The sequence below is a fragment of the Coregonus clupeaformis genome, unplaced genomic scaffold (assembly GCF_020615455.1).
Source record: "Coregonus clupeaformis isolate EN_2021a unplaced genomic scaffold, ASM2061545v1 scaf0622, whole genome shotgun sequence".
In the NCBI taxonomy this organism is placed as follows: domain Eukaryota; kingdom Metazoa; phylum Chordata; class Actinopteri; order Salmoniformes; family Salmonidae; genus Coregonus; species Coregonus clupeaformis.
Window position 1 is genome coordinate 231,497 of NW_025534077.1, and position 21,004 is coordinate 252,500.

At 43.6% G+C, this 21,004-nt stretch overlaps 1 long non-coding RNA gene across 3 annotated transcripts in view; it reads left to right on the forward strand.

The window, feature by feature from the left end:
* Positions 1-21,004, forward strand: part of LOC121580470 — a 48,852-nt gene that overhangs the window by 18,786 nt on the left and 9,062 nt on the right. For 2 of the 3 annotated variants that reach the window (XR_006003070.2, XR_006003069.2), the window contains exon 4: positions 9,678-9,745. This is a non-coding gene — a long non-coding RNA (uncharacterized LOC121580470). Of the gene's footprint in view, positions 1-9,677; positions 10,216-21,004 lie in introns of those variants that run through there. The other variant, XR_006003068.1, reaches the window with a different exon arrangement.

A 21,004-nucleotide genomic window follows, 5' to 3' on the forward strand; every position in this document is an offset into this window, starting at 1 on the left:
GTGTGTGTGTGTGTGTGTGTGTGTTTCTGTGTGTGTGTGTATACGGCCTGGGCTCAGAGGCATAGCGTTGGGTTGCATGAGGGAGCGTGGTGGCAGAGCACTCCTCTGATGGACCAGATCCAGTGTTCACTGAAGCCTTTCGCATATATATAGAACTTCTGAATATCTAAACCATTATTTAGCATCCAAATCAGTTCTGCTTGTCTGACTGATGGACAATTTCAGCGTGACCCCAGTCTCTTTGCATGTGACCTATACTGTCTAGATTCTTGCATATTGTTTGGATGTTCACATTGACTTCTCTCCCTTTTCTGTCTTTGATCCTTTTAACATGCTCTTTGTGTTGGAATTCATGAAATATTCATGTTTGGACTACGGTTTTTCCATATCTTTATATACAATTATTGGCACCCTTCCTGTTATGTCAAGCCATCTAATAGTGGGTATTACGTTTATTTAAGTGTGACTTCAGATTTTTTTGACATAGTAATTTTGTGTCATGAATTGATAGGGTGATACATTATGAGGGAGAGATAGTGCGGTGTGATTACCTTCTTAGCCTGACATTAACATTGATCATCACAAACAATGTCTGACACAGGCCTACATTACACATCAGGGTTTTAATGTGAGCAACAACAAAAACAGCATCATAATGATAATAATAATAATTATTATATGAATATTATTATTATTATTATTATTATTATATTTCTAATATAAACACATTTCCGTATTTTCTTCCTTTCATAATAGTCATTATCACAACAATCAGAGAAAGAAATCTGATTTAAAATGTCTTATTGGCTGTAGTGGTTATATGTCTTATTGGCTGTAGTGGTAATATGTCTTATTGGCTGTAGTGGTAATATGTCTTATTGGCTGTAGTGGTAATATGTCTTATTGGCTGTAGTGGTAATATGTCTTATTGGCTGTAGTGGTAATATGTCTTATTGGCTGTAGTGGTAATATGTCTTATTGGCTGTAGTGGTAATATGTCTTATTGGCTGTAGTGGTAATATGTCTTATTGGCTGTAGTGGTAATATGTCTTATTGGCTGTAGTGGTAATATGTCTTATTGGCTGTAGTGGTAATATGTCTTATTGGCTGTAGTGGTAATATGTCTTATTGGCTGTAGTGGTAATATGTCTTATTGGCTGTAGTGGTAATATGTCTTATTGGCTGTAGTGGTAATATGTCTTATTGGCTGTAGTGGTAATATGTCTTATTGGCTGTAGTGGTAATATGTCTTATTGGCTGTAGTGGTAATATGTCTTATTGGCTGTAGTGGTAATATGTCTTATTGGCTGTAGTGGTAATATGTCTTATTGGCTGTAGTGGTAATATGTCTTATTGGCTGTAGTGGTTATATGTCTTATTGGCTGTAGTGGTAATGATAACATGGTTAATAATATGTTCCTCTCTATCATCACCAGTAGATATTGGCAGAAGTAGTAATTGAAGTGGGAATGTCATTACTATGCCCGGTGTGTAGTGGAGGGGATTTGCAGGACAGACATAGACAGACAGAGGCCCAGGCTGTGATGTGATGTGGCCCTAGCCTGGCCGCCCTGCCAAAGGTTGCGTCCCAAATGGCACTCTATTTACTATGTAGTGCCCTACTTTTGACCCGGCCCATATGGCTCTGGTCAAAGGTAGTGCACTACATATGGAATAGGGTGCCATTTGGGACACCGCCAAACACTGATGTCCTCTGGAGCTCTAAATGTAAATGTTGTCTATTCTCCCAGCGTTTAATAAACGTTCTGGAGGTTTATTAATGTGCAAATGGGTGAGAGCACCTCTCCCCTGCGCCAGGCAGCCCCAGCCGAACGGCAGAATGAACGGCAGCACTGAGGCACAGAGCTGTTTAACAGAGAGATTCACAAATCAGTCCAACTGGAGCTAAGCCTGTGGCTGCCTCTCTCTCCACTGGGGAACCACTAGCAATATTTAATTCACACACTGTGTGTGTGTGTGTGTGTGTGTGTGTGTGTGTGATGATGTGTGTGTGTGCATATATACTGTATGTGTGTGTATGATAGAGTCCATTACCCGCCAGAGAGCCTTGCATGTTTACTTATTTGTAACACTCTCAAATAAGGTTCTTCCAGTGCCACTCACCTGGTGAATGGCAGGTTGTCAGAGGGAAATTGGGTCGAGAGATGGGAGCGACATCCAGATACTGGCATCATGCATAAAGTTCCTGCACACACAGAGCTAGCATACAAATAGGGAAATCTTAGGATAAAGACTCCTAGGATCCAGCCGTAGTAATATGAATGCAAATAGGATTAAGGGCCAGCTTTAGAGGCTGATATACAATTCACAGTGCTTATAGGAGTCTGGTGGCGGAGGCCATACATTATCAACCTATACTGGAAATCAGGACACACTTATACAGACAGCATTCATGGTAGTTTTCATGGATTCTTCTCCCCCATCACCTCGTATTGTGATTAGCAGGAGAGATGCATCACCTCGTATTGTGATTAGCAGTAGAGATGCATCACCTCGTATTGTGATTAGTAGTAGAGATGCATCACCTCGTATTGTGATTAGTAGTAGAGATGCATCACCTCGTATTGTGATTAGTAGTAGAGATGCATCACCTCGTATTGTGATTAGTAGTAGAGATGCATCACCTCGTATTGTGATTAGCAGTAGAGATGCATCACCTCGTATTGTGATTAGTAGTAGAGATGCATCACCTCGTATTGTGATTAGTAGTAGAGATGCATCACCTCGTATTGTGATTAGTAGTAGAGATGCATCACCTCGTATTGTGATTAGCAGTAGAGATGCATCACCTCGTATTGAGATTAGTAGTAGAGATGCCTCTCTCATTAGGGTTCTATACCAAATCATCTTTCAGGTGTTTTCACTCAATATTAGTTTGATCTTCGTCTAGGGGAGAAATGATTGGCAAGATGTAATGTACATTTGTTTTTACAAACCCACCGGAGTGAACTACAAAGGGATTTTCATTCAGGTTCAGACAGCAACTCAAAGTCTTTTTTTCTCTTTTACTCGACTGATTTAACAATCGTTTAAACTGACTGATCTCGAAAATAATTTGTTCTTCATGCTGTGGCTAGGTTCTTTCTGTTGGGGTAAAATTCAACAGCCGTGGTCTGGGCTTTTGTGATCATAACCTCTTGCTGACTGTTGATAGCAATAAATATTATTTGACATTTGACTGCTGTTTTTCTTGACAGAGGGAGAAAATAACAAGGTCCATTCTGCTTCATATATTTTCACTCATTACGTCTCTTTGAGCACATAAGCTCTCAGCTCTGCTCTCTCGCTCTCTCTCTCTCTCTCTCTCTCTCCCAGGGCTCTTAGCTCGTTCTCTCCAGAGCTGAGGCCTGGTTTATCTCCATCCATGAAGTTAAGAAAGCTGGCAGAGCTGTAAATTTGGACGCCCTTCGTTAGAGACCCTCCCCTGGCTGTAATTCATCTGAATCATCAGTGGTCTTTAGTTTCCTTTCAGAGGCCGTAAAGTACACTGACACTGAGGAGAGGGGAGGGGGTGAGAGGTGAGGGGTGAGAGTGTGGGAGGCGAACGGGAGAAGGGGTTAGGGGGGAGAAAGGAGTGAGGTGAGGGAAGAGGGGGTGTAGGGGGATGAGAGGCGAGTGGAAAGGGAGACAAGGAGACGGGGTGAGGGGGCGAGGGGACCGTCCGGGGCCTGTGACATGCGGGGGTCAGCTGCCAGACCTAGGGATGATATACGGTGAGGCCTGTGTACCTCTCTGACACTAGACGCTAACTAGACTGCTTTACAATCGGTTTCATTTTCCCCTCGCTTTCTCCTCACTCTCTTCTCTCTCTCTCTTAGGCCTCGTGTCATCCGCCAGGACAGCTTGATCTTTAGTGAGCTGCTTCCAGCAGATGAGGATTGACATGTTAGTGAAAACAAATGGACACAGACAGGGATAGAGCTATGAGAAGAGCTGTAGAGGCCTTGCCTTGCCTTTACTGTCTAAAATGACCTGAAACATATGACAGGGTGTGAGAGGTTAAAGCACCAGTCGTATAGTATTATTACATGACACCCAGGAAAGATCAGCAGGGCAGTAAATCAACATATAAATCTGGATGAGAGGATTGTCCATTCTAAACTCCATAGCATTTTTCTATGACGTGGAACACTGATTGATGTTATGGTTCTCTTTCTTGTATGATAAGGTAAACCAGCCATAAAACAGTAGTCTAGTACAGGTCAGTGTAATCTGTTTTTGAAGCGATAGCCTCGCTAACTCTTTTTATGAGGAGTTGAACATCCCCACTGGTGTAAGATCAGAGTGGGGACTTTGTGTGAGTATGCAGTCTATTCTGGTCACCACAGGTCTGCCATGCCATACACTGGGATCCACGATGGCCCTCCCTCCCTCCATCTATATTTATTTTGGGCTGTTCCTTCCCTGGAGGAAGAACAGAGCATGCTGTCCGTGAGAGGGCGGCTTGTTTGACGACTCTTCTGATGGGGAGTCAGGGAGACATGGGTAGAAATAGAACTAAGAGCTGGCCTGCCTGCCTGCCTGCATGTAGTCCCATCCTATCCACCCACCGCCTGCCTACCCACCCACCTGCCTCCCTGCCTCTACCTTGCATTCCAGCTCGGTTTTCATTGCAAGATAAACATGGATCTCACTCCAGAATCATTTTGTAAATGTTTTGAATTAGGCAAACAAAGAGCTTGTGAAAGTCGAATGAGTTAATTATTACAACGCTGTGTAGGACAATCAAAGCAAAGCAGAGCTCAGTCAAGTTAGTAACACTTTACTTTCCAGGTGAAACTCCACCCTCATGAATAAGAAGTCACTTTCTCTATTAGATATGCATTATATTTGAAATGCCATACAACAACAAGAGGGGAAAACATTCTCAGGTCCTCTTCTGCTCTCTAATACATAACAACAGACAGAAAAGGTTGGTCGATGATACGTTGAATGTGGAAGATATTTGTTGAGTGGATGAGTGGATGAATGTGTTAACGCAGTAAGTTTTGGTCATTTTGGTCGGTGTTGTAATTTCTGAGTTCATAATTTTGAGGGCCTGGGCAATTAGAACTCTGAAGAGTTTGTTAGCCAAGTTGTTGTTGGTAATGAGAACATTGACCACTGAAGGTTGTTGATGATTTGGAGATTATGTGAAAGGTAAAATGGTTTTATAACAGTTTTACCTGTAGGCCTATGTTTGAATAGGAGTTAACCTCTTGGTTCAATCCAAGTCTTGTATCCTGACTGTAATTATTGTCACCTGTCTGAGGGGGTTTAGTGATGATGTCATAAGTCAGGAAACCCTTTAGAAGTCCGCGTTGGTCAGATCTTTTATTGTCATGGCGACATCTGGGTTCACAATGGTGCGGTTTAGTGGAAGGGCCAGACGGGCCGCTTGCTGCTTTAGGTTAAAACTTTAAAAATAGTCCTAGTCTTCAGAAGCTGTGCCACAGGCCGGCAGGAAATGCTTAGATTTCTCTTCCCTTTTTTGATTTTATTCAAATATTCAATAAATCCCCTGGATCTGGGGAGCAGGTGGTTGGGCTTAGATTCCCCACAGTGCTAAGGCAAACTTCCCTTCCATATTTTAGCTTCACAAAGCTCCGTCACATGCAAAACCATGGCACACTCCAAGTCTGTTATTTTTAGAGGAGAACCACTCTGCATTAAATATTTTCTCTTGAAGTATATTGACATGGAGAATGGCCATGATGACAATGATGATAATGATTTCAGTTAAAGTCAAAGCAACTATTTCAGACTCCGAATCCTTTTATACTGATCTCTCTGAACTTCAGAGCTGAGTAACCTATTAGTATTAGCTGAGTATGAGTGTACTGAAATAGCCCAGAATGAGTTTAAGACTATGTAGGACTATGTGGCCATGACGCACGGTCCAGCTCTCTCAGTAACCTGAGGCAAGGCTTATGAGCCCACCTGTCTCTAGTTGTGGATGGACATGTCCTGGCTGGCAGCCTCTACCACTGAGACCTAACCTAATGCTAATGTTGGCTAATGTTAGCCGCTGTTGTTATTGTAATGGGGTCAACATGATGCTATTTCACTCTGAGGCCAAACGAGAGAGTGATACGTTGTTGTTTTCAACGTATGTTGAAGAGGTTGTTATATATTTACTGTATTAGTTATCAGCTATATTTACTAGCTTTATTACATGCCAGTAAAACGTGTAACTTTAGCTGTGGTATACGTTAAAAATACATTATGGAAAACATTTAGGGCAGCATCCTAACTGGAGATGCGCTCCAGTAATTTCAATTTTTACATAAATCAAGCGTCATTGGTGTTTTTATTTTTGTGAAAATGTGAGGATATGCAGATACTGTAGGAGGCCGACCAAGACCGACAACGACCCCCAGATGTCATATTCTCACACATCTTTGCTTACAATCAATCATATCATGAGTAACCTGCCTAATTACTCACACATAACTTAAAATTATACAAATGTTTTCCATCATTCTGTGTGCCTCAGATTACACAGGACAAGTAATTATCATAGGCCTCAACGTGTGGCAATCCAAACATGAACTGTCTCAAGCTGCTGAATTTCACTTCGTGCCATGCAACATCACAGAGGAGCAGATGCCTGAATGTTCTCATTGTTCAACTGAAAGTTGTATCAATTTCATATCAACCAACGTCTGTTATATTGTATATTTACGTCATTCAGAATGACTATAGTCCTGAGACTCCAGAACATTTATTAGACTTGAGCCATTTGGCGTTTAAACCATTAGGGCTTTTTAGCCACTGTCTTTGACACCAAACTAAAGGCGGAAATGCCATGCTATTCATTTTGTACAATGCCCTTGCATCTGAGATGTAACTTGCTCTCGCATCTTGCATAATGAAGGCATGTACCCAGAAGAATTCTGTGTAAAATGTGTTAATATGACCACACCATGGCTTCCAGTCGCCTCTCTCTCCAGCCAAATCAATTTTTAGAAATTACGGGTCTCCAATCATTTGAGGTCTAAATGCAAATGAGTATCCCCCATATACACATGCTTTAATTTGACCAGGACACGTGTTTCAACTCAATGCTGGTCCATGGTTTGTGTTTCAAAGTGTTCTTTCTGCTTGTTTTACTTTTACTCTTGTAATTACAGCATTAAAGCATGTTTTCTTTTGGCAACATGTATCTACAGAAGGAATTAGCTAATTCATGTTTTTAGCCTTATGAACTTGAGTAGTGTTGAGCAGTGTTTAGCTCTGCCCTCTCCAGTACATGGTGATGTAGAGCTGTGAGCAGCCACTAATGACCTTTAGCTGTGCTGGCAGGTTTTAAGTGTGATCAGTGGGAATATGTTTAAGTGTGCTGTCCTCTGCCCCAGGAGATTACAGTAACGATACCAATTAGCCCAATCTCATTAGCCTAGAAGACTCCACTGACTCTCACACACACATTAAGGGCCCTGCCTAATCTGACAGTTCTGAATTGGGCTGTGGGTGTACAGTGTGTGTGTGATCACGGTATGCCCTGGCCTTTGGGCATTGTGGTGTGTACGTATGTCTTCTCTCTAAGTATGTATGCCTTGTGTGTGTGTGTGTGTGTGTGTGTGTGTGTGTGTCTGTGTGTGTCTGTGTGTGTGTGTGTGTGGACCTGTTCTGTATGTGTGTATGTCCTGGGTCTGTGTGTGTAAGGCTATAAGCTTAATTACTAGTCAGGGATCAGCCCCACAGAGCGACTGTGTAATCCAGCTCTGTGTTTTCCTCCTCTGAGTCCTCTTACTGTGCACACACACCATATAACTTTCATGTGTGTTTGGACTTCTCTCCCCCCTGATGGTTAATTTATGAATTCGTGAGAGATGGGAAGCCGCACTCCACTCACTATCTCAGGTTTAAAGCCTCGTGTTTCCCCTTTTTCACTCTCTCTCTCTCTCTCTCTCTCTCTCTCTCTCTCTCTCTCTCTCTCTCTCTCTCTCTCTCTCTCTCTCTCTCTCTCTCTCTCTCTCTCTCTCTCTCTCTCTCTCTCTCTCTCTCTCTCTCTCTCTCTCTCTCTCTGTCTCTCTCTCTCTCTCTCTCTCTCTCTCTCGCTCTCTCTCTCTCTCCCGCTCTCTCTGTCTCTCTCTCTCTCTCTCTCTCTCTCTCTCTCTCTCTCTCTCTCTCTCTCTCTCGCTCTCTCTCACACTATCTCTCTCTCTTTCTCTCTCTCTCTCTCTCTCTCTCTCTCTCTCTCTCTCTCTCTCTCTCTCTCTCTCTCTCTCCCCTCTCTCTCTCTCTCTCTCTCTCTCTCTCTCTCTCTCTCTCTCTCTCTCTCTCTCTCTCTCTCTCTCTCTCTCTCTCTCTCTCTCTCTCTCTCTCTCTCTCTCTCTCTTTTTCTTTTCCAGGGCCAGGCACAGGTCTGATTAGTGCCTATTAAAGATCAGAAGGGTGAGGGGGAAGTGTCCAGCTGCTCAGGGTACTGTGGTGTGTTATATTTGGAATCTTTAGACTGTCCCGCTGGCTTTCCACAACACGTTATTATGTCACAGAGTTTATTAGAGTACCGGTGGGACGGTTTCGGTTTGTATTGACGTTACTGGGGGATAGAGACATAAATCACTTCCTGTTTCAGGGCATGGAGGGTAGGAGCGACGTGGTCACAGGTTTCACTTTCCAGATTAAACAGAAAGGGGCTCGCTCACTCACTTCCTCTCTTCCTCTCCATTCCTCTCTTTCCTCTCTTCCTCTGGTCCCACTGGTTTAGCAGGCCTAAAAATGGCTTCCTAAATGTAGCACTTCTACATAAACATTGACTACATGGAAAATGTGTGAGTTTTGGGATTTGGGGGATGTTAGTCTTGGTGTTATACCCTCAGCGATGACATTTGCTTTGTCACGTGCCAACTTCCAGTAACATATTATATGTATACTAATTTTGAAAAAGTGTTTTGTCCATTTTATTTTGCTTATTTATTTTACAGACACATCTGGTTTAGAATAATATAAATGGTCAAAGTTATGACAAAACAGAAAATTATTAAGACATTATAAAATTATTTTATGCATATTTTAAGTTGTTCACATGGTTAATGTTGCACAAATATTTATTTGAGGTGGAACATTGTGTTTTAATTAACCCCTTGTAAACATCTTCCTCTCTCCTTTAATGTCCTGCTAATGTAATTTAACTCTTCCCCCTTTTCTCACGGTGGGTCTCATTAGGTTGGGATTACCACAGGATTATATTACTGTAGCCATGGGCTACTTACTCTACTTACCTCTCTATTCCACTACACCAATATCTCCAGGACCTTCTCCATGATTTAATTTTGAACGCCTCAGATGACTTTAAACAGGCAAGGGTATCTGAGCCCTGGCAGCTAATCAAAGAAAAATAACTGAAGGATGGCTTTGATAACTGAGCACTTTTCACATGCACCCAGCGTAAGCCATGTTTATGTACTGTCCTCTGCTGCAGGAAATTAAAGCTGTCGTCTACACTGTGTTTAGAGTAATTGGTCATATTGTCAGGTGTCTACAGTTTCACGCTACCTGTTATTGTACAAAATAATTACTTTCGAGCTCAGACGATTTGAGGTATGGCAAATATTATTTCCTCCTCTCTCGCTCACTCTCTCTCTCTCTCTCTCTCTCTCTCTCTCTCTCTCTCTCTCTCTCTCTCTCTCTCTCTCTCTCTCTCTCTCTCTCTCTCTCTCTTTCTCCAGCTCTGTGGTGAATTTTCCAGGCCACGTCCAGACGTGGCCGACGAGTGAACATCAAGGTGCGGAACAAGGTGTGTGTCTCACTGGCATACACACCACGTCAAACTGAATTAAAGACGTGTTACTTAACACACAGGCCATTCGTTCCGAGGGCTGACAGTGATGGCATCAAATCCACAGTATGTGGCACCACTATAAAGAGAAATGACGTAGAACACACACTGAGCGGCTCACCAAACGTCAAGACGTTGTCTGGAGGAAGACTATTTCTTGTTGTTGTTGTAGTTGTTGTTATTGTTGCCTCTGTGGTAGTTTTTATTGAGGAAATGCAGAAAGAAAGATGAGGAAAACATCTCCGCAACACAAAATGTCTGTGATTGATTCCATCTCTGTATCTGTCACCATATTCCTACAGCAAAATCCAAACATTTTGCTGGTGGAATTCAAAAACACGGTGCTGAGTGCAGCAAAATAAATTGGCATCTTTGGTTTATTTGTGTGCCTTGTAAACATACCTAACAGCCACGAGGCCAGAAGACAACAGAGGAGTGATTTCAGTTAGACTTCTAAAGTCAAGCAGCGATGTAACACTGTCTGCCAAAATGACACTCAAGTAAGCTGTAATGACTACATTGTTTTTTTCACCCACCCTTCTTCCAAGTAGCTGGCACACATAAGCTGGCGGCTCACGGAAGTCTGTGTGTCTGTGTGCTCAGAGAACTTAAGGAGTTTTGAAAGTTAAAAGAAGGCTTTTTTCTTCCCAGATCCTGTTGTGATGTTTCTCTGCCTTGTCTTTTGTGTTGAGCCTGGTAGACGATGCTATTATGTTAGAGGAAGTAATATGGCTGTGACAGCCTTCACTACCTATTTGAAAAGCACATTCGGCAGCTCGGCAGCCTTATGAGTAGCAGTGCAACGCCTTTTCTTAACAAATGCACTTTTCCCTCACGTGCACTTTCAAGAAATCTTGTTAAACACAAAGGAGCAGCAAGCAGCTTCTGTGGGACAAAAAGAAAGACAAAAAAATGAGTGAGGCGGGGGAAAAATCTAACTTTGAAAAAAAAGATTCTAAACGTGCTGTATGCCAGGTACGTACACCAATGTCTACTCTTATTTAGCGTGAAACACCTGAAACAGTGCAGTTAGCGGGCTGAAAGGCTGACCTTGAATCGTCTCCTGTCAGCATCGTGTTATTACTCCTGCTTCCTGTCTAGGTGTGCTACCATCATGACGTTGTTTATTCACTTTGATTTGTCTGCTACAGTATCGACAAAAGATCTTCGTCGCTGTGCTCCCTCCCTACCGTATATCTTTCTCGCTAACTATACGTATAGCTAGCAGGTGAGCTACTTCAGTGTTATTATATGCGAGGAGCTGCATGGCCGTTATTGATGTGCAGCTCTAATGATGTGCAATACCTCTGCTAGTGGCACTTAGAGAAACATTGATGAAATGTGTTTTTAAGGGTCACCGGCGCCCATTAGAATTAGCGGGCACCCGCAAACCGCTTGTCATGCATGTCACACGGTCTCTCTCTCTTCCAGCTCTCCCCCTGTTCTCTCCATCTGGGGAGGGCTTGTCCATACGGGGCTCTGGTCCGCTCAGTGTGGCACATCAAACCCTATAAAGGGAATCATTTATGTGCCACTCCCCATTACTGAACAGCATGGAGACAGCTAATGAGGGACCACGGCAAAAGGAATATTTCCACCACTTTACTTCAAGACAGACACTGGCACAGAAAGAAACCCATGCAGGAGTCTTCTGGGAATTATTGTTTTTTGGGGGAGGGTAAAAAGAACAAAAGCAATGTGTGATTTTTTTCCCGCCTCCTCTCCCTCAACTTCTCTTATTTAGCCGTTAGTGCTATACTTCAGTTACGGCAACAGCTTGAGATGAAGACTCTGCAAAACACACATCATTTTGTGTGTGTGTGTTTGTTAGTGTGAATACATGATGGTGGTGAATATGTGAGTGTTGGGGGGGGATGGGGGGGAGCTGGAAGAGAATATATGTGTACAGTAGATCCCTGGGTCCAGGAGTGTTTTGGCAGGTGCATATGTATGACCGTGTGTGTGCGCGCTCCTGCATGTGTACACGCATCGTCGTAAGTGTGTGTGTGTGCACCCCTGTGCGTGTGTGTGTGCGCACGCATATGTGTGTAGGGGTCTAGTGTTGCTGATAAAAAGGTAGCTGTGACATTTCCAATTTGCCATGCACCAGCCCACTCCATTTTCTTCCCCGCTGCCTCTTACATGGTAGAGTAAGCCTCTAGGATTGACAATAATTACAGCCCGCATAAAATGAAGAGGGTAATATGAACACAGCTTTGCCATAATTGCCTTTTCATTATTTGCTAACAGTGAGCTATTCAGTCATAAGAAAGAGATTGCATAGTAATTGGCTGACAATGGGAAGCTGAGGCTCTGTTCAGTTGCTGTGGTAATTTTTATGTTGCTGTGAAGGTTTTTTGGGGGTCTTTTTATAAAAAATCTGAAGCATTAAACTGTAATTTAAAACTACAATTTCCAGCATGAATGAAAATCTTGGTATTAACATGAGCTCCTATTTAGAGTGGAACATCCTATTAGCTGTATTAGTACTAGTTGGTAAGTTTCCATATGGGCTGCCTCTAAACCAAATGGGATTTAGACAGCTTTGTTTCTCTCTCAGTCACTCTCATACTGAACCACACAGACAACACAACAGTTATGGGATTTGGGAAAATACCCTCCTGTATGTGGTGTATGTGTGTCTGTGGGAAAATACCCTCCTGTATGTGTGTCTGTGGGAAAATACCGTCCTGTATGTAGTGTATGTGTGTCTGTGGGAAAATACCCTCCTGTATGTAGTGTATGTGTGTCTGTGGGAAAAAACCCTCCTGTATGTAGTGTATGTGTGTCTGTGGGAAAATACCCTCCTGTATGTAGTGTATGTGTGTCTGTGGGAAAATACCCTCCTGTATGTGGTGTATGTGTGTCTGTGGGAAAACCAGAGTGATGCAATAGGCTCAACTAAGGAAACACAAGCACATACACACTGCACGCAAGCACACATACACACACACACACACACCAATTCTTTCAGCATCAATCACATTCGTGTCTACTTATGATTTCATGGAGGCATAACTGGGCAGCTCTAAACTTCCTCTGTTAATATGAGCTGCACATAGCATTTAGTCTGTTCTGTTATATAGAGGCAACATGACAATAGATAGGCCGGTACATCCGATAATGATTTCCAAAGCAATCCATCTCCTATATTACATCAGAAAGGGTTGGCAGCGCTGCGACGGGAGACCAATGTTAATTTGTCTAAATAGGATTTTGAGGTTATGGCTGGGGCTCTGGAGATGCAGCTACAATATAATCTCAAGGACAATAGAACAAGGCGTAGCAGCCTTGTGGTGTGAGTGAGTGTGTGTGTGTGTGTGTGTGTGTGTGTGTGTGTGTGTGTGTGTGTGTGTGTGTGCGTGCGTGCGTGTGTGTGTCTGGTTGGAGACACAGAGGACGCAGCGGTATTGCTGATCCTTTAAAAAAAAAAAAAAGTCCTCTCAGGTATCGGGCAGATATGGGTTCAGGCCAGCTCTCCTAGTTCCAGGGCCATTTTTATTACCCCGTCCTAGGTTGGGGGGGGTGCTACACAGAGGGCAGGCTGAGGTACATGGCTGTTAGCACTCAGCAAATGGAACAAGGGAGACATGCAAAGCTGAGCAATGTTGTTGGGGTTTTGTGTGTGTGAGAGAGAGAGAGATAGAGAGAGAGAGAGAAAGCGAGAGAGAAAGAGAGAGAAAGAGAGAGAGAGAGAGAGAGAGAGAGAGAGAGAGAGAGAGAGAGAGAGAGAGAAGGAGAGAGAGAGAGAGAGAGAGAGAGAGAGAGAGAGAGAGATAGAGAGAGAGAGAAAGAAAGAGAGCGATAGAGAGAGAAAGCGAGAGAGAAAGAGAGAGAGCGAGAAAGAGAGAGAGAGAGAGAGAGAGAGAGAGACAGAGAGAGAGAGAGAGAGAGAGAAGAGAGAGAGAGAGAGAGAGAGAGAGAGAGAGAGAGAGAGAGAGAGAGAGGCCCAGGGCGTACTGGTTTTGGGAGTGAAAGACGATATAATAGAAATTCCTGTGAAATGATTGTTTGTGGAAAGCCGGGGCTGGTCTAGTGTTAATTTGGAATGGGACTGGTTGGAGCATAGTGACTCTGTGGGATCCTGTCTCCTCTCCCAGACATCTCCCATAGGCCTACCACTACTTCAGCCAGCTAGCAGGCCCTCTACTCTGCTAACACAACTCTCAATCAATCAATATTTATCTTATGTAGTATGCATTGCGTGGCACAGAGCTCCTCAGTGGTGGGTAGTAGGAGTCGTTTAGCACAAGTGCTTGCATGAGAAGAAATAAATAATATGCTACTATCATTGGATGGGCCTGATGTTAGCCAGTCATTAACACACGTTTAGAGATGAGCAAAACGCAGCAGGACATAAAGACAAGACTGGTGGAGATCGATGAGACATGCAAACAACAACATCACCAAGAGAGAGAGAAAGAGAGAGAGACTGAGAGAGAGCAGCGATAGACTGAGAGAGAGAGGAGAGAGAGACTGAGAGAGAGAGAGAGAGCGAGAGAGGTAGAGAGAGAGAGAGCCGAGGTTGATGTAATGGCTGAGGATGATTCTGAAGTTACTGTACACATTTCAGTTGAATGCATTCAGTTGTACAACTGACTTGGTATCTCCCTTTCCTTTCCTTTCCCTTTAGTAATACCATCGATAAGCCCCCTGTCTAGACCCCATCCTCACTCCTTTCCTCCCTCCTCTCTCCCTTCTCCTCCCTGATCATCAGACCCATATTACAGCCAGCCAGGGGCTCTCTCGTTTGAGGTGCTGGTCGGTGTCATAATTATCTAACACAACGGGGCTGCTTCTCTTATTAGTAATTAGCTCCCACCAAACTGATTGGTATGGCTTCCTGTTCTCATCCCTTCTAATGTTTCAACATTTACTTTGTGCTTGAAGGATTTGTTTGTATATATCTTGTGTGTGATGAGCGCTTTTCAAGTAATTGGCTCCTGAGGGACAGCACTTTCTAACAGTTAAAGAATAATTACAGCCCTATGAAATGTTAAACTGCCCTCGCTGTCTTTCGCAGGGGCCTAATTGCGCGCAACAAGTAAGGCAGGCTTTTCATTTTGTTCATCACAGGGACAGACTGAACTTTCATGGAAACACACAGAAATGTTGTAGAGTGGTAAATACCCTCACATATGGTAATTTTGTAGGACACCAAAGCAGTTTTGAAAGGCAGAGCTCTCATTGAAAGCGATACCGGTAGCTTGTTTTTTTCATGTTGTTTAGTGGGGAGTGAGAGCTGGGTGTCTGTGGGCTGTTATGCTCTAATGGTGTTTTGCATATATTCATTATAAAGCTGTGCGAAGGAGAGTTCTTAAAGGAGAAAATACACTTATTTACCATAAAAATGCCTTTTTAAAAATCACTGTGTTTTTATACTCATTGTCTTCTGGGTGCACGGTTGAAAAGCTTTGTTTTAGTTCTTCCTTGTTGTTGTTTTGAATATATGGGAAGCTGATTAAAATCTAATAGGTCTTTGAACTGAAAGACTTTTTGTTGTTTTTCTCTCTACTCGATGATTAGATATTTTAATATTAGATATAAGAACAATTGAGAAATGTAAATGTAGGCTTAAAAAAAGATGTAGAGTTAATAGAGGAAATTATAATTCTCCTGGCTATTTCATAAAACATTCATTATTCAAAAGAGTAAAAAAAAAGGCAAATGAACTAATAGGGAAATATCATTTTGGCCTAATTTATTTATGATATAGCTGAGTGGAATTCTATGAAGTAGAGTGTCTGGTATTCCTCATTTTATTTGTTTATCATTTTGTGGATGTGTGTCCAGAGCCTATATGCATGCAGGCTTGTGTGTCTGTCGGGCCAGATTTGAATGTACGTTTGCATATTTCCCTTTACTACTAAAACCTGTCTGTGTCTGAATTATAATGTGTTCATCTCTTTGTATTTTCTCTAACAGATTGGTCAGCACAACATGGTAGGAGACAAAAAAGGCCTTAGAAGGTACTGACCTGAGATGCGTACCTGTTTTCCCTTGAAATTACATAGCAGTCTGTATCCAATCTCTGTCATCATTGACAAATGTTGAACCCCTTCTACATCCACCAAAAATGTGCCAAATCTTTTTGCCAAATCGTTTTGAAGGGTGTACTTTTTTAATAATAACATTTAAATCTATTTTGACAGAGAAATCAACAATAGGTTAAATGGTTGGATGGTAATTCAGAACAGTAAATAAATAAGGTGATTCTTCTCACCCGCTATCTGTTATGAGCAGTAGGTCAAGCTTAACTGTTGGTGAGGTCTTCACACATGCATAAACTGCAAATTATTCAGACAACCTGTCAGTCCGCAGAGACAATGACTATGAATTGAAAAGCATCATGTACTTTTCCATACTTGTCTATTCAATGTATTCAGAATATAAATACAGTATACCCCATAATTATTTACTTTAAGACCACTAATATTCTGGCCATTGTAGCAGTGCATGACAGTAGTACAAAAATCATGTTTGGGAGGCTCTGGAATGTACACACATACCTCTGGACTCTTGTGCTATGTACTGACATTACACTCTCACTCTAACATGTCCTGGCCATGTAGACATATTCACTTTTCCATACACCGCTGTCACTCCACATGTAAATGATTTAATGTTTGGTACGCAGTTCATATTTATATATATTTTCCCCTTGCAATGCGTGCTGAAATACTGTGCATTGATTTTGATCCAGCGAGGGCTAAATGCACCATTGATTTAAGAGGAGTGGATGGGCGTTGTGGTCTGCATGCCTCACATTCCTCCCTGAAATACAGTCCTGCTCCGCCCTGACGGACCTGACGAACAGACGGACAGGGGAACAATGTTGGTATTGCTGCAGACGATGAGAGCTAGAGAGAGAAAGAGAGAGAGAGAGAGAGAGAGAGAGAGAGAGAGAGAGAGAGAGAGAGAGAGAGAGAGAGAGAGAGAGAGAGAGAGAGAGAGAGAGAGAGAGAGAGGGGTGAAGGATTGACATGGCGGACTGACCCTTCAAAATAGTTTTCATCATAGGTAGTGCATGATGTTCTCAGCATTACCCCTTTCTAACCCTCCCCTTACTTCCCATGGTACTACTGAGGCTATATCCCTCTTACTGTAGGTATCAGTAGATCCTCTCTGCTCTGTCCTACAGGTCTCTCCAACCATCAGCTATCAGCTATTTCCCTCTCCTTCTCTCCAACCCTCCCCATCCCATTCTGGATTGCAGGTTGTGTAATGTGGTAATGCACTCATGTGAATTACAAGTGAGGGCTCAGTAGCTCAATATTGGCACCATGCAGCCCTGGCATGCCATCGTTGTGCCCAGTGGGCCCATTGTAAATAAAATGTTATTTCACGGCTCCGTATTTCATGCCCTGTGTGCACAGAGGGCTCAGCGGTGCCATAACTACCTACTTCACTAGATATCAGATCTCTCTCTCTCTCTCTCTCTCTCTCTCTCTCTCTCTCTCTCTCTCTCTCTCTCTCTCTCTCTCTCTCTCTCTCTTTCGCTCTCTCTCTCTCTCTCTCTCTCTCTCTCTCTCTCTCTCTCTCTCTCTCTCTCTCTCTCTCTCTCTCTCTCTCTCTCTCTCTCTCTCTCTCTCTCTCTCTCTTTCGCTCTCTCTCTCAGTACACGACTCAATCACTAGTACAGCACCCCTCGTAGGCTGTACCCCTCGTAGGCTGTGCTAGCTACACCACACCATGCTGCCATACTGCCATGCTTCCTCACATACTGATTGAGATGAGAGGATATGGAGCAGAACCATGCAGTTGTAATATTGGTGCTCTCTATAATCTCTTATGGTTGTCATTATTTCTGGAGTCAGTGATGTGTTTTATGGAGCTGTTACACTGATGGTGATATGATAGTTAGGAATATAGTAATGTTGGGCTTTGAGTGACATCTCAAAACCTCTGATGAATCTTGTGTAAATTATGAAAATATGTCCAACTTCAAAAAAGCAGATATTCTTGTATAAACTGTATGTGTTTTGAATTGCAATAAAGTGATAGCTAAGTAGATAAAGAAGAATTAAACAGACAAACATAAAGGGAAAACAAAGAAATAAACAGGAAGAATCAGTCCAGAATAGCCAGCATGTCCAGATGATGTCCAGATGATGGCCAGATGATGTCCAGATGATGGCCAGATGATGTCCAGATGATGGTCAGATGATGTCCAGACGATGGTCAGATGATGTCCAGACGATGGCCAGATGATGTCCAGACGATGGCCAGATGATGTCCAGATGATGTCCAGATAATGGCCAGATGATGTCCAGATGATGGCCAGATGATGTCCAGATGATGGCCAGATGATGACCAGATGATGGCCAGATGATGTCCAGATGATGGCCAGATGATGGCCAGATGATGGCCAGATTATGGCCAGATGCAGCAGAAAGAGCATGTCTGTTGAGTTACATGTTTTCCCACTTGTCTCTGAGTGTGTCCTGATTTCCCAGAACATGCAGATGTGGACTGTGAAGAGCTTGGGCTCTAGAAGTGTTAGCTACCATGACTGATTGGGTCCAGCTGCACCTAGCCTATGAAGACAGACTGGTTAAATGGTTGTTTATACAGACCTAAGCTATACAATAACACTTGCAAAAGTGTCAACATTACTGATAGGAAGTGATATACGTAAATACAGGATTTAGTTTTTCTTACAAATAACAGAACTTTGTATAATGGTAAGTGTAGCAATTTAATTTATTTTATTGCTGAAAATCTTTTGAACCATTTAGATCCATTTAGATAATTCTACCATTTGTAACGCACGGTAGCCAATTTGGGGATGCGTTGGTAGGTACGTTGGCAGGCTAAATGGGATGAACTGAGCAATATCACTAAGAGGCCCATGGTTTTCCAGGCTATTAGATGGATCTAGCCTGTGATCCACCATGGGGAAGAGATGCAGCCCATGGCTAAACTAAACTCTCTTTGTTTCAGGGTGTGCTGAGTGATCTCCATTGAGCGGAGGGGACGGGTAAACACTGCTAGCTCTATAGAGATACACATTGTAAACACACAGCGCTCATTAACTATAATGAGATGTTATGAGGAGCCCTTGAGCTCATTGTGTGGCTTCTAGAGGATAACCTGCCCTGCTATTGTTGTTGTTGTTTATGAAAGGCAAATCATGGCTTTAAGATTGAACAACAAACCCACTGCCTGCATTCTTCCATTCTTTCTTCCCCTCAGTTCCCCCACCTAACCATTCACCGACCGACGAGTCGCCTCCAGGATGGCTGTTAGTTTCTCAAAACGCTCTGCTCTGTTTCCCTCTATTCTCTCACTTCTCTGCTTGGCCTGTGTTTGCCCCTGCCTTTCAAGTGCTATTCCTCCTCTTGCTGCAGGTCTGGGGGTCTAATCTGTGTTTCTGTGGCCTCTCAGAGGTGGCACACCTCACCTTAATCCTGTGGGGTTAGCCCTGGCTGTTAGCCCCAGCCCTCCCCTGCTCTTTCTCCAGCTTAGTCTTTAATGAGTCTGACACCGACCTCACACTGGGGTCAGACTGACCTTTCCCTTCCTGGGTTTCAAACGCCAGGCGCTCCACCTAACCAGCAAGTCCGCTCACTCTGCTTGTTAGTACTAGCCAAACCAAGCCTGTGCTGTGTGCAGAGCACCTACTAGCTAGCGCTAACCAAGCCTTAACCATGAAGCCTGTATTTGTGCAGAGCACCTTCAAGCTAGAGATAACCAAGCCTTAACCATGAAGCCTGTATGTGTGCAGAGCCCCTACTAGCTAGCGCTAACCAAGCCTTAACCATGGGGCCTGTATGTGTGCAGAGCCCCTACTAGCTAGCTCTAACCAAGCCTTAACCATGAAGCCTGTATGTGTGCAGAGCCCCTACTAGCTAGCTCTAACCAAGCCTTAACCATGGAGCCTGTATGTGTGCAGAGCCCCTACTAGCTAGCTCTAACCAAGCCTTAACCATGAAGCCTGTATGTGTGCAGAGCCCCTACTAGCTAGCTCTAACCAAGCCTTAACCATGGGGCCTGTATGTGTGCAGAGCCCCTACTAGCTAGCTCTAACCAAGCCTTAACCATGGGGCCTGTATATGTGCAGAGCCCCTACTAGCTAGCTCTAACCAAGCCTTAACCATGGGGCCTGTATGTGTGCAGAGCCCCTACTAGCTAGCTCTAACCAAGCCTTAACCATGGAGCCTGTATGTGTGCAGAGCCCCTACTAGCTAGCTCTAACCAAGCCTTAACCATGGAGCCTGTATGTGTGCAGAGCCCCTACTAGCTAGCTCTAACCAAGCCTTAACCATGGGGCCTGTATGTGTGCAGAGCCCCTACTAGCTAGCTCTAACCAAGCCTTAACCATGGAGCCTGTATGTGTGCAGAGCCCCTACTAGCTAGCTCTAACCAAGCCTTAACCATGGAGCCTGTATGTGTGCAGAGCCCCTACTAGCTAGCTCTAACCAAGCCTTAACCATGAAGCCTGTATGTGTGCAGAGCCCCTACTAGCTAGCTCTAACCAAGCCTTAACCATGGGGCCTGTATGTGTGCAGAGCCCCTACTAGCTAGCTCTAGCCAAGCCTTAACCATGGAGCCTGTATGTGTGCAGTGTGTGCAGACTTGAGCCTCCTTCCCTTCCCTTTTCTGCCCAGCAGCCTCCTCTCTTTTTCTTCATGTGTCATTTAAGGCGCTATTGTGGTAGCTAGCCACCGTTGCTATGCTGCAGTGCACTGCATTCCGACCCTAATTACGAACGGGACACAGGATACTCTTAAAGCCGGGGAGGGGAGTGTATGAGGCTCTGACATGCATGGCTAGTGTAGCCTCTTTGACGACAATGAGTGGCTTCACCTTGGCTGCTAATTGGCCCAGCTCGGGTCTCTCTCTCTGGCTGGCTGCTGGTAGTGGAGTCTCCAGGCAGCCAGTCTCCAGCAGACTATGGCTGTGTCACAAATGGCACCCTATTTCCTATTTAGTGCACTACTTTAGGTAGTTTACTATAAAGGGAATAGGATGCCATTTGGAATGAAAACTGTATTTTCTTCTCTTCTCTCCTCACTGATTGGAAACGATCTCAATTTGATGACAGTTGGTTGAGATTTCTCAGCCGGCTGCATGCGGCCTGACACCCCTAATTAGATTCTCCTATACGGCGGTTTTACATTAGACAAACATTTGTGGAGACCAACGGAAGATGCCAGCTTTTGTTTGGATGGGCTCCTTCTCAACAGAGTGCAGAGTAGAATGGAGTGGAATGGT